The sequence below is a fragment of the Microcebus murinus genome, chromosome 5 (assembly GCF_040939455.1).
Source record: "Microcebus murinus isolate Inina chromosome 5, M.murinus_Inina_mat1.0, whole genome shotgun sequence".
Classification (NCBI taxonomy): domain Eukaryota; kingdom Metazoa; phylum Chordata; class Mammalia; order Primates; family Cheirogaleidae; genus Microcebus; species Microcebus murinus.
The window spans coordinates 9,496,944-9,509,084 of NC_134108.1; the positions used below are offsets into that span (position 1 = coordinate 9,496,944).

Sequence of the window (12,141 nt, forward strand, 5' to 3'; positions counted from 1 at the left end):
TTCCTGGAAGCAGAGAACAGAACTTTGACCCCTACTAACGGCATTGGTGGTGCCTGAAGGCAGGCTTACCCAATCCAGCTCTGTCCAGACTCACTCCAAGACCAGCCCTCACTGAGGGGCAGAATAAGAACACACCTGGAAGTCCCAGAGTCCCACCCACCACCTGAGGCACTAGAGTGCCTCTCTACAGGAATAAGAGCTGGTTACAGGACACAAAACAACAGTGTAGCCTGTTCCTCCAAGCAAGCGCCATCTACTGACAGGGAGGACATCCTGCACAGCCTTTTCATGGCACCTACTAACTCATCATACAGGGAGTGGTCGAATCTCACCCACAAACACCACCTACTGGCTCAGAGACTAAACGGTGTATCAATACCCAAGCGAAAACCTAAAGGCGAGAAGCAACAACTGATCCAGATGGGAAGAAATCAGCGAAGGAACTCCGGAAATATGAAGAACCAAATGGAAAGCACACCCCTAAAGAGGAGCACCAGCTCCTTAGAAATGGACACCAACCAAAATCAGGCCACCAAAATGACAGAAGAAGAATTTCGAATGTGGATCATAAGAAAATTCAATAACTTGCAAGAACAACTGGATAATCAACACAAAGAAAACAGAAAAAGACTCCAGGACCTGGAACAAAAATTTACTAAAGAAATTGAAACAATGAAGAAAAGTTTAACTGAAATCCTGGAAATGAAGAATCAATTCAGGGAACTATAAAACACAGTGGAAAGCCTCAAGAACAGGGTAGATCAAACTGAAGAAAGAATCTCATAGATTGAAGAAAAATTCTGATTTGGCCTATGAGTGTGGATTCTGAAAAACAGTGTCCGGGAGCCTCTGACACTTTTCCTCAAATATCACCTTTCCAATGACAGCCATGTCTGCAATCACAAGGATAATTGCTTCAAATGTAAAATACCACTTATCTGGCTAAAAGAGCCTCAGGGTCAAGGCAAAAGATAACATTGAATTGCTTGTTGTCAAATGAATGATGTTGTCATCATTAGACCAGTTCTAGGGTATAATCTGGTGGATGAGGGTGGGGCATTTTAGGAGTGGCTGGGACACCAAACTAAATGTGAGCTTGCATGTTGTTCCACAAGCCAGAGGGTCTTTCTCAGTGGTCACTGTGTGATGCCCCCGGGGCAGCCAGGAGAGAAACAGGAAGAGCTCAAATGCCACAGGATGGGGGGCAGGGATTCCAGAGGTCTGGGCAATGTATGTCAAAGCAAGCATTGCACAAGTATCTCTCTAAGACAGAGAGAGAGAGAGAGAGAGAGAGAGAGAGAGAGAGCGAGCTTTGTTTCCTGTTTTCAGTAACGGAAGAAGGCTGCCTTTGTCAGGGTCTCTGCCATGTCCTGTCTTTTGGCCTGTGTGTGTGTGTGTGTGTGTGTGTGTATTGCTCTGTTCAATGTTTCAAAACAGTTTTTAGAGAACAAAATGTGCCCTTTTTATAAGCTGGGGTTTTGGAGTAGAAGGGAGGGGAGTAGATGGATCGGGGTTTTTTTGTTTGTTTTTTGCCCTGATATTTCCCCAAGACTTACAGTCCTAGGGCCCCTGGGGCCTGTTGGTCAGGGGCTCTGGCACACAGTGGGTGCGTTGAAGGGCAACGACTCCTCACACCATCTGCACAGAAGACATGAAGTCCAAAGAGGCCTGCCATAGCTTCATTCCCCTCGGGGAACTGTGCTTTGTGAAGCACATCTCAATAAACGTGTTAAACAGAAGTGGCTGTGGAGTGAACGGCCCTGTGGTGTCGGGGCCTCGGCACCCCTCTCATAGCACCCTGAAAATCCCAGCTCCAGCCGGGCCAGCCCCTCCTGTTTGAGAACCTCTTGGCGCCCTCGCCAGGGCTCACAGAAAGCTGGAGACAGCCAGCTCCAAACACTGTGCCACGGCCGGTGGCCTGCAGAGCAGCCTCGATGCCAGCACCTGGAGCTGGGTGGGCTGGGCACACTCGGGGCTGTCCTCACCGCTGTACAGGACGCACAGAGGGCCGCGAACACGGTGGGGTGGCGAAGGCACCAGCCGGAGCTGGAGCTGCTAGTGCCCTCTAGCCAGGAATTAACCAGCGCCGGGACCCTGGACAGGCAGTCTGTCCCACCAGAGAGGCCCAGCCCCGAGATCAGGACATTCAGCCCTCCTAAGAAGGGGGCTCTTCCTGGACACCTCCTGGGGACTCTCCATCAGGACGCTGGGAAACCCGACCGCATGCACGCGGGCAAAGTGCTGTAATCCCAGCACCTTGGGAGGCCAAGGACAGGGGACTGCTTGAGGCCAGGAGTTTAAAACCAGCAAGACCAGCATGGGTAACAGAAGGAGACCCTGACTCTACAAGAAATAAAAAAATAAAAGATTAGCCAGACGTGGTAGTACGTGCCTGTAGTCCCAGCTACTCAGGAGGCTGAGGCAGGAGGAGGCTGAGGCAGGAGGATGGCTTGAGCCCAGTAGTTTGAGGCTGCAATGAGCTGTGATCCCACCATGCACTCCAGCCTGCACTCCAGGTCTCACTCTAATGAGACTCTGTCCCCCTCACCCACCCCCCCACCTCCCCCCAAACCCCCACCCCCCGCAAAAAAACAAACCAAAAAAGAGCCTGCCCGAGAACACCCGTGCAGGCACCTCTGCCTCTCCATGGAGCATTTCCTTGGTCCAAGAAGGCAAAACTTTTCGTTGCATTACTGAAATACAACCTGAGGTCACCTCTTGCCCCTGTGTGCCCCTTCATTAGCGGGTTCTTCGGACGTGAAATGCAATTTGAGCGTGACCTGTTTGCACGGACTCGCTGAGTGCGGCTCCGACCCGGAGATAAGCAAGGCTTCCCGTGAGGAGCACGATGCCGTCCCCGTGCGTGTGCGCCCCAGATACACACCCTAAATGTGCCCACCACGGCTTGTGAATGCAGCACAACAGCTGCAACCTTCTAAAAATTCATTGGCTTCTGGATCATTTGCATTTTTTATAGTTTGCCAACAAAAGATAGGGAGAGGGGAGGGGATTTATTAATGTTTCAAGAAATTCTCCAAAAGGGGAAGAAGTGAGCATTTTTAGCGAGCGAGACCCAGAGATGCTCACCTAAATATGACACCGCGTCACTTTTCCCGCTGCCTCTCCCAGGCAAGCCCCTCCGACAGGAGCGGTGACGTGCGGCTCTCAGAGCACACGGCTGCCGCGGCCGTCCAGAAACTGCCCGGGCGGACGTTGTCTCATTCGGAGTCTGCATCACGGTTTGGTAACGGCCATTTTCAGAAAACAGCCGAGGCAATTTCAGGATTTGCTGTCACAATAGGCCCACTAAAAATAAAGTCAGCATAAATAGATTAAGAAATTGACAGAATAACAAGGCATAAAGAATTAGAATGAGCGCACACGCTGCAGATGACAGCCCGGCGCCCGCGCGGGGAGATGGGGGCGAGAGGGGAGGGTGGAGCTGTATCTGCTGACTCCGAGGTTTCCATATGCTTCCCGACCGTGGGGACAGCTTATTGCACAGGGACAGTCAGCGCATAATCTAATTCCGCAGCAGCGCCAGCGGAGGCTCCACACGGAGGGGGAAGCAGATTTCGCTGCAGAGTTCCAATTTTTCTCGGCTAATACCTCTTAAAGGACGGATCGGGAATCTTCCACGGCGGACCCCTGGTCCCAGACGTGAGTTTGCAGAAGGACAAAGATGAAGTGCAGAAGGAAGTGAGTTGGGAAAAAAAAATGCTTTTAATTCAGTCAAGACATTTGGAGAAAATGAATCTCTTCGGAAAACTGGCACGGGAGAGAAAAGGATGAAAAACTCTGCTGCGCACTCACCGTGGGAGGGTAGGTCACTATGCTCCACGGTCACCTGGGACGGACTCCTTCCGATCGAGGGCTCCCGGGCCGTCTCACTGAACCGCAACCGCAGAGCTCTGGGCGGGGCAGACCAGTGTCTCTCCAGTGAATTTTAACACTGAAATTTCCCCTTTTAAAAATATTTTTTTTGTGGAGCACCTTGGTAGAACTCTCAGAGATGTTTTGCCCTAGATATAAACCACACGATTTTCAGTTGACTGAACGTAGGACGGTTGGGGAACACAGCCTTCGACGTCTCTGCCTGGCCAAGACCAATTTTCTTTGGAAAAGGAAACATTTTTATTATTATTTTTCCAGATCCTCACCCATTCAATTAACTGCAGGGGACAGGGTTTAAAGAGCAGAAATGATGGCGTTGAGTTCTCTGGGTTGGGGAAAGGACCGCGAGGTGGGCCCCAACCTGGCCTGGGGCAGATGCCCGCTCGCGCCTGTCCTGCCGTGCTAGTGTTTTGGCAGGCGTTCATCAGAGGTCAATAAAAGTTACATAAATGAAATGAGGCTCCGCCGAGGAGACATTTAATCATTGCATTAAGCATACTATTGTGTCCAGGTGCTTTGCCAAGCATAGCACTGGTTATGGCTTCCTCTAGTTCCGAACTTAGCCCTCCGTGGTTTCAAAAGGCCGATGGGATGTTCTCAGCCATCTTTCTCTTGAAGGTTCTCCAGCCTGACTGGGGTTAAGGGAAGGGGAGGGAGGGCGTGGGGTGGCAGGAAGTGGGGGAGCTCTGAGGACTCCCACGTGGCCAGGGTTTCCAGCACTGAGGGCATCCGGAGCTGGGTCCAGAGAAGGGAGTGCTCTTTCGCATTGCAGGCTTTCGGGGACACAGGTGTAGGGGTCCCCCCCACTTCTCAGAGGCCTGTGCACCCCTCTGCAGCCGAGCGCCACTAGGGCAGGGCTCACGGAACTTCAGTCAGTGCCTGCCGCGGTCGGACACGACACAGTGAGTAGTGCCCGTGGGGGGCAGAGAGGGGCCCTGCCTGGGTAGAACGGGGAAGAGGATCAGGGGATGAAGGTGGGAGGCAGAGAATTTCAATACACGATTATAAAATGAAGACCGAGGTGCTCTTCAAAATAGACTCACTCATCACATAGGTGGCTAATGACTTTTCAACGAAGGGGCAAAGGCAATTCAATAGGGAAAGGGTTAGCTTTGTAATAAACGATGCTGAAATAACTGGACACTTATATGCAAAAAATTGAACCTCCATCCAAACCTCCAAGCACATTCAAAAATTAACTTCAAAATGATCATGGACCTCAATGTAAAGCCCAAACTATAAAACCTCTAGAAGAAAATATAGGAGAAAACTTTGTGATCTTGGTTTAGGCAAAGCTTTCTTAGCTATAACATCCAAACACATGATCCGTAAGAGAAAAATAAAGTGATTAGTTGAACTTCAACAGGATTAAAAACTTCTGCTCTTCAAAAGACAATGTTAAGTGAATGAAGACATGCCATAGATTGGGAGAAAATATTTGCAAAAGACATATCTGATAAGGGACTTGTACCTAGGCTGTGTTTTTTAAAGCTCTCAAAACAATAAAACAGAAAACAAACAACACAACTAAAAATTGGACAGAAGATTGGAACAGTTTGCCAAATTGTCAGATAATGCCAAAGAAGATATATGCATGGCAAATAATCACATGAAAAGATGCTAAAACCCATTAAAACCACTACACAGCTATTAGAATGGCTAAACTAGAAAGACCACCAGTCATACCAAGTGCTGATGAGGAGGCAGAGCAATGGGGTCTCAAATCTGAGTCACAAATCATTTGGTTACTTTTTAGAAAGGGTGTTTTTCAGAAGAGTGCAATATTACAGATAATAGTTCACTTGATGTCAGGAACCTAAAACTCAGTGTCCTGCATCAACAATCCCATGAAGGGGGCATTATCCTTATCATCCCCATTTAACAGACAAGCAAACTGAGGCCTGGAGAACTGGCTCACTAAATGAGTTGGTGTTAAAGTGACAAAGGAGGTGGGCAGTTCCCCAGCCCTGTGCCTAGTCACCGCACCACACGGCTTCAGTGAGCTTCCACGCTGTAAAGACCACACAAAAGACAACGCCACATCATCAAGGACAGTGAGAAAGCTGACTTTCCCCCAGATACATGGCCAGCACCTCTCAATCAGTAGAGGCACTATACAGAAACCTAGTTTTAAAAGGAAACCTGGAAAGTTTGGAAAGCAAAAATATGTCTAGGAAAAAAAAGTGGGATTTGGCAGTGAATCTTTTTCTGTGTATAATTTCCCTTTCTTTTCTGCCCTCAACCAGAAAGGAAAAAAAAAAGTTAAATTTAGACTCTTGAGATACTTCCAGACTTGGGCAAATAAGGCATGAGGAAAATTGTCGAAAGTTACAGAAAACTGTGCAGTATAATCAAAATTGTGTTCATCGATGACTTAGTATTCACGGTGTCTTCCTCTAAAGGTTTTATACCTGATAATGCCATTCGATCTCTGCAGAAAGGGATTATTAGCCATATTTTAGAGATGATCAAACCAGCCTTCAGAAAGGTTAAGTAACTTGCCTAAAGTCACACAGCCGGTTGGTGGCAGAGCCAGGACTCACATCCAGGTTTGTCTGATATCAACTGATTCAATGCCTGTCTCTTCCGATCCATTTGGTGCCTCTGCCAACGGGCATATAAACAACCCGCAGGTCTGGGTCCTGTCGCTGTCCTATCAGTCTTTCATCCTTTGTGTTTATGTAGTGGCACCAGGTGAGTACTTATGTGCCTGTAATTTCGAAAGGCTTCTGTCTCCCCCACCCCCACCCGCCGGCAGTTGGTAAGCACTTGCCAGACAGAACGACGACCCTTGTAGGACCTTTGCCTCACTCTCCCTCCTCTGCACCTTGGCCCGAGTCACTCTCTCTAGATAGAAAACTAATAAACGTTAGTGACAACTGCAGCCCCCAGACTGGGAAAGCTGCCGGGCCCCAGCCCCCTCGAGGCCCAAGTGTGGATTAATCCCACCTGGAAAACCTCCAGACCGCCCGGGATTGGGGGTGCTTCTAGACACCTTCTCTGATTAGCTGTGGCAATGAGTCCGTGTTCACCAAACAGCCTTGTTCCAGCCAGCGGCAGGCAACGAACACGCTTGGCAAGAATAAAGACTTGGAACACGCCGGTGATTATTTTTAATTGGATGGGCCTCGTGGCTGTAACAAAAATCAATGTATTTCTGCCTCGGCTGCAGCCATGCTGATCTGTCCTGGCCCTGCCGCTCCCTGGGGCCACAGGAGCCCAACACCCCGGAGAGGAGCCCCAGGGCTTGGCTTTGCTCGGGGCTTGGTGCCTGGGACAGGCCTGGGGAGCAGGTGGGTGCGGGCTGAAAGCGCAGACTCCTGCTAAGCATCTGCCACTTGCATGGGGGGTGACGAGCTTCCTGCCCAGGACAGGGCTGAGCAGGGGCTTGTGAGACAGGGAGCTATGATTGCTTTTGTTTTAGGTGGGGATCAGCATTTTGAAATATTAAAACTAAAACAATAGAACGTGGCCTCCTGGGTGCTGGTGAGAAGCACGCGTCTCTCCTACCTACTGCCGCTGCTCAAGGTCTTTGGGGCCATGGGGGCTTGACGTTTTTGCAGGGGGGGAATGGGGGTTGTCAATGAGCAAAACGATGAAACAAGTGTCATCTAACATGGAGCCTATTTTTTTAAAATGATGCATTGAGGAAGAAGAAAGTCATTGCATATCCACCCAAGGCTTCAAGAACCCTTAAACTCAGTTTAAAGATTTTTCCCAAGAAAGACAAAGGCATGGTCTCACTGGTAGTGTATAGACAGGATGCTGCCTCCTGTCCACGAGGGGAGGGGACCCAGAGCCAGAGGGCAGGTCCTGGGGCCTCCCCCGCTCCTCTCAGGCGCTGGCCCAGGAGCTGGTGACTGAGCCACGGGCAGCTCCCCAGCTGCAGTTGGGGAGTGTTTTTATGCACGCAGGGAGTGAGCAGCCACCATCTCAATCGACATGTCTTTTGAGGGTTTTTGGAAGCTGCTTCTAGACCATAGTGCAGCCTTACTAGAAAGAAAAGGGAAAACTCCCCGTAGCACTGAGAGTCCTGCTGCCGTTCCTGTAGCGTTGTGCCAGCTGCCACTCCATGTGCCCTCACTGAAAAGTCCTCAGATCACACTCAGTGACATCAAAAACGATTTAAAACACTTTACAGTGAGCCTGATGACAGTTTCTAACCCTTGTCCTCGGTGGGGGTCTAACACACACACACACACACACACACACACACGAAGAGGAAATCTCAGTGCTCAGACCCCCCGTAACCCCCCGAGCCCGGCTCCCTGCAAACACCCTGGCACCTACACCCTGAGCCGGAGGGCTTAGCGTGCAGGCGGGGCTGCATGTCCTACAAAGCTCCCAATGTTCGCAGACATGTGAGCTATTCCTCTCTCAAGGCCTTGCTTTTGTGTAGAAATTTATCATATTTTTTCCCTCAGTCCAAAAGTAAATTATTATTTTTTTGAAAACTTGAAGAAAATCCTTTAAGCTGTTTCGAACTTATTCAAGGATGCAAAAAGGGCATTTCTACGCAGAGCTCAGATGCTTTGTATGTTCTAAATAGCCCAAATAATTTGAATTTGAAACTTCGAATTGGGTCTCTTTATGCAGCATCTTAAAAAGTGCCGTTTATGAAGAGAAATACGGTCATGCAATCAAGGATGTGGGAGAGGTGATCCCGCCGGTTACAGTGACAAGAGCAAGACTCATAAATCCCGGCTTCTGTTCCTGGCTGCGGACAGGATTTATGTGCTCGCTGTGTTTGGCACACAGAGGCAACAGGGAGAGACCCAGAACTTGGATCTGGAGGAAATAAGATCATCTTGTGAAATCATCACGTTAAATGATGAAGCCGCACACGAGAGGCCACAGTCCCCATGCGCAAAGCGACCTTAAGAAACACGGCAGTCTGCAAGTCAGGCGGGATCAGCCAGGACTGCCCTAGAGGCTCACCCCCCCAGCAAGGGGAGAGGGGGGCGGGAGACCTCTGGGCCAGGCACCGGAACATTCCGCTTGGTGGAAAGTCATGGAGTGTCCCTGGCTGACTGGGGACCCAACCCCCTGCTCTGCCAGTTACTAGCTGCGTGACCATGAGCCGGTCACTTAACCTCTTGTCTCAGTCTATCCAAGCTGCGATAACGAAGCACTATATAGACTGGGTGACTAATGAACCTCAAATATTCATTTTTCACAGTCCTGGAGGCTAGAGTCCCCGATCAGGGTGCCCGCATGGCTGAGTTCTAGGAAGGGCCCTCTTCCAGGTTGCAGACGTCAGCCTTTTTGTTGTACCTTCATGTGCCGAAAAGGGTGAAGGAATTCTTTGGCGTCTCTTTTATAATCCTATTCGTTGAGGACTCTATGCTTGTGACCTAATCACTTCCTAAAGGTCTCACCTAATACTGTCGCATTGGGGGTGAGAATCTCAATATACGAATTTGGCGAGGGGGCACCAGACATTCAGGTCACAACACCTCTCTGAGCCATAATGGCCTCGTTTGGGAAAACGGAGATAACAGTACTTAACCTGCAGGGGTGAAGGAGGGTAAAATGCACATATAACACTTTGAAGGATGGTGGTGATAACTGTGGTGGTAGTGACACTGGCCGGGTGGTGGCCATGGTGGTGTTGGTGGTGGCGATTATGGTGGTGGTGGACTTGGTGATATTGATTGCGATGGTGGTAGTCATAAAGACTGGCAGAGCCTGGTGGCATTGTGAATGCATATTAGGCAAAGACACCAGAAATGCATGGGTAGTTGAATAAAGTTGGGTTTCTTGGTACCTGTTGCCACAAGGGACACTGCACACCACGGGGAACCTTGGGGTGTCTCAGTAGGGGGTGAGGGGAGTTGCTCCAGGATGTGGGCTTGTGCTCGATGGTCTGGGGGAGTTGCTCTGGATCGGGTATCAGAACATTGCCCCTGGGTGCGGCTGGGCATCACTCGTCTCTAGGCAGGATGTGAAGGAGGGGGCTGAGGCTGTCCCTGGTAAAGAAGTACCCCTGGTTCCTACTTGGTGAGAGGGAGGGACCACAAAATTGTGGTCATTTTTGTGGTTTGAGCAGTGTGCTTGTTTTGTCCGTGTTCAAACATGATTACCTTGTTCAAACAAGTGGCCTTGTTTTTGTTTCTCTCCATCCGGTCACAGAGTGGCCTCGATCAACGTCGGTGTTCAGAGAAGTTGTGTTTGTTCAACAAGAGGATGTCACGCCTGAGCTGCGGGTGCCAAGCGGGCTCCCAGCTGACAGCTGGCAGGGCCCGACTTTGCGTTTCTTGCCGTCCAGCCCCAGAATCCTCTCGCAGTTCTCTCGGGAGCCTCACGTTACCTCGATGATTCTGAGTGTGGTTTAAGGTTAAACTCCCTGCCTTGTAGGATCCGAAACCTCAAGCCATCCTCACCCAGACCTAAGGCCTCCCTCTCACAAGCCCCTCTGTGATTGTAACTGGGCTTCTCACGCATGGGCCTGCCGGGGACGACTGGTATTTCAGGTCCCCATGGCAGTATTAACACTGAACCTACGAAATTGCCACTTTTATAGGTCAAAAGGATTCAAATATCGGCAGTTTCTCAGGTAGACTCTAAATATCTCTGACCGTTGGTTATAAATTATACCAGAGTCCATAACTGCCTCCCGTGGGCGTGGGAGAGGAAGTCCTCCAGGTCTGGGGGAGGATGACTTTAGGTTTCTGAGCCTACAAGGCAGAGAGTTTAACCTTAAACCATACCCAGCATCACCGAGGTAGCGTGAGGCTGCTGCGAGACCATATTTGTTCCGCCGGTGCCCTCTTCGGTTTAGCACGGGCCGTGGGCCTCTGTCACAGGGCAAGCCAGTTAACTCACCGGCTGTGAAGGGACCACCTAGGACTTTTGCCGGGCGCAGGTGCTGCCCACGCTCCAGCGCAGGCGGAAGGGCGGGTGGATGAGGGGAAACACCTGAGACAAACCCGAGACACAGCTCCCTGGGGCAGGGGCTGAGAACCGACTTTAACTTGAAAGTGGCTGGGGTCTAGACAAGGAAGCTGCCCCGGGGCAACCTGTGCTACCTGGATGCAAACCACACCTGGCATCGCAGGTTCCTGTCACGTGTCCCCAGACCCAGTTTTGACCTTAGTAAAATTCTAGTGGTGATTGCTGCTTTAATTGATCGTTTACCTGGAGGGAGACACGAGCAAAGCCAGGCGCACAAACCCGCCTGCGCGTCAATAGCACCATTGTGAGGGCAGGTGCGAGGCCCAGAGAGGGGGCAGGGCTCTGCTGGGCCTGGCTGGCCCGCCGGTTTGGGCACTCTGGCTAGAACCAGTTATCCCCAGGAATGTGGGAGCAGCTGCTGGAATACTCTGAGGGGAGTCCAGGTCTGGGAAGACAAGTGAATGAATCTCCTGTTACAATTACCATAACCTTGGTGCTTAAAACAACAGACATTTGTCCTCTCAAGGTTTGGAGGCCAGAAGCCCCCAGTCAGGAGGCTGTGGCAGCTCTCGGCACTCCTTGGCTCGTGGCCACACACGCCAACCTCTGTCTCTGACTTCCCATGGCCTCCTCCTCTCCTGTGTCCTCCTCTTCCACCTGTCTCAAAGCCCCCTCTTGTCCTCTTACGAGGACACTTGTCACTAGATTTAGGGCCCACACAGATAATCCAGGATGATCTGTTATCTCAAGATCTGTAGCTTAATTATATCTGCAAAGACCCCTTTTCCAAATAAAATCACAGTCACAGGCTCCGGGGATTAGGGTGTGGATGTGCCCTTCGAGGGGCCCCATTTGGCGCACAGGGGAAGTGGCTTGGCTCCTGTCGCCTGCTCCACCTGGCTTCGCTCAGAGCCTGCCAGGCTGCCGAACGTCCCCCAAATGGGCAGGTGCTTCCTGCTCGCGACAGCATTCTCCAGTGGCAGGGTCCTCATCCCCCTCCCACCCTGGAAGCTGTGCCTCCCAGCGGTGGCCAGGCCTCTGTGGGACTGCCCCCACTGTGATCTCTGCCCCATCACCACGTGCCAGGACTTGGAAACCTGGCTGCCTGCCTCCCTCTGGGCCTTTACCCCAGGTGGCCGCTGCAGGGTGCTGGCCCTCGGACAGACTCTCCCCGCGCCTGAGGCTCCCCTGTCCTGCGGTCCTCCCGTGGGAGCAGTGCCATCAGCCTGACATGCACACACTAATGCTGCTGCGTCCCCTGTCCTCTGGTCCTCTGGAATGGCTCCTAATTCCCTCGGCAGTGACTAAGCACCTCTCCGTCACCGCTCCAGCCATTCATGTCGGCGCCGGCGC

At 51.1% G+C, this 12,141-nt stretch overlaps 1 long non-coding RNA gene across 2 annotated transcripts in view; it reads left to right on the forward strand.

The window, feature by feature from the left end:
- Positions 1–4,590: 4,590 nt before the first annotated feature.
- LOC142870918 (uncharacterized) overlaps positions 4,591–12,141 on the forward strand; it is a 31,477-nt gene continuing 23,926 nt past the window's right edge. For both annotated transcript variants that reach the window (XR_012919249.1, XR_012919248.1), the window contains exon 1: positions 4,591–4,796. This is a non-coding gene — a long non-coding RNA (uncharacterized LOC142870918). The remainder of the gene's footprint in view (positions 4,797–12,141) is intronic.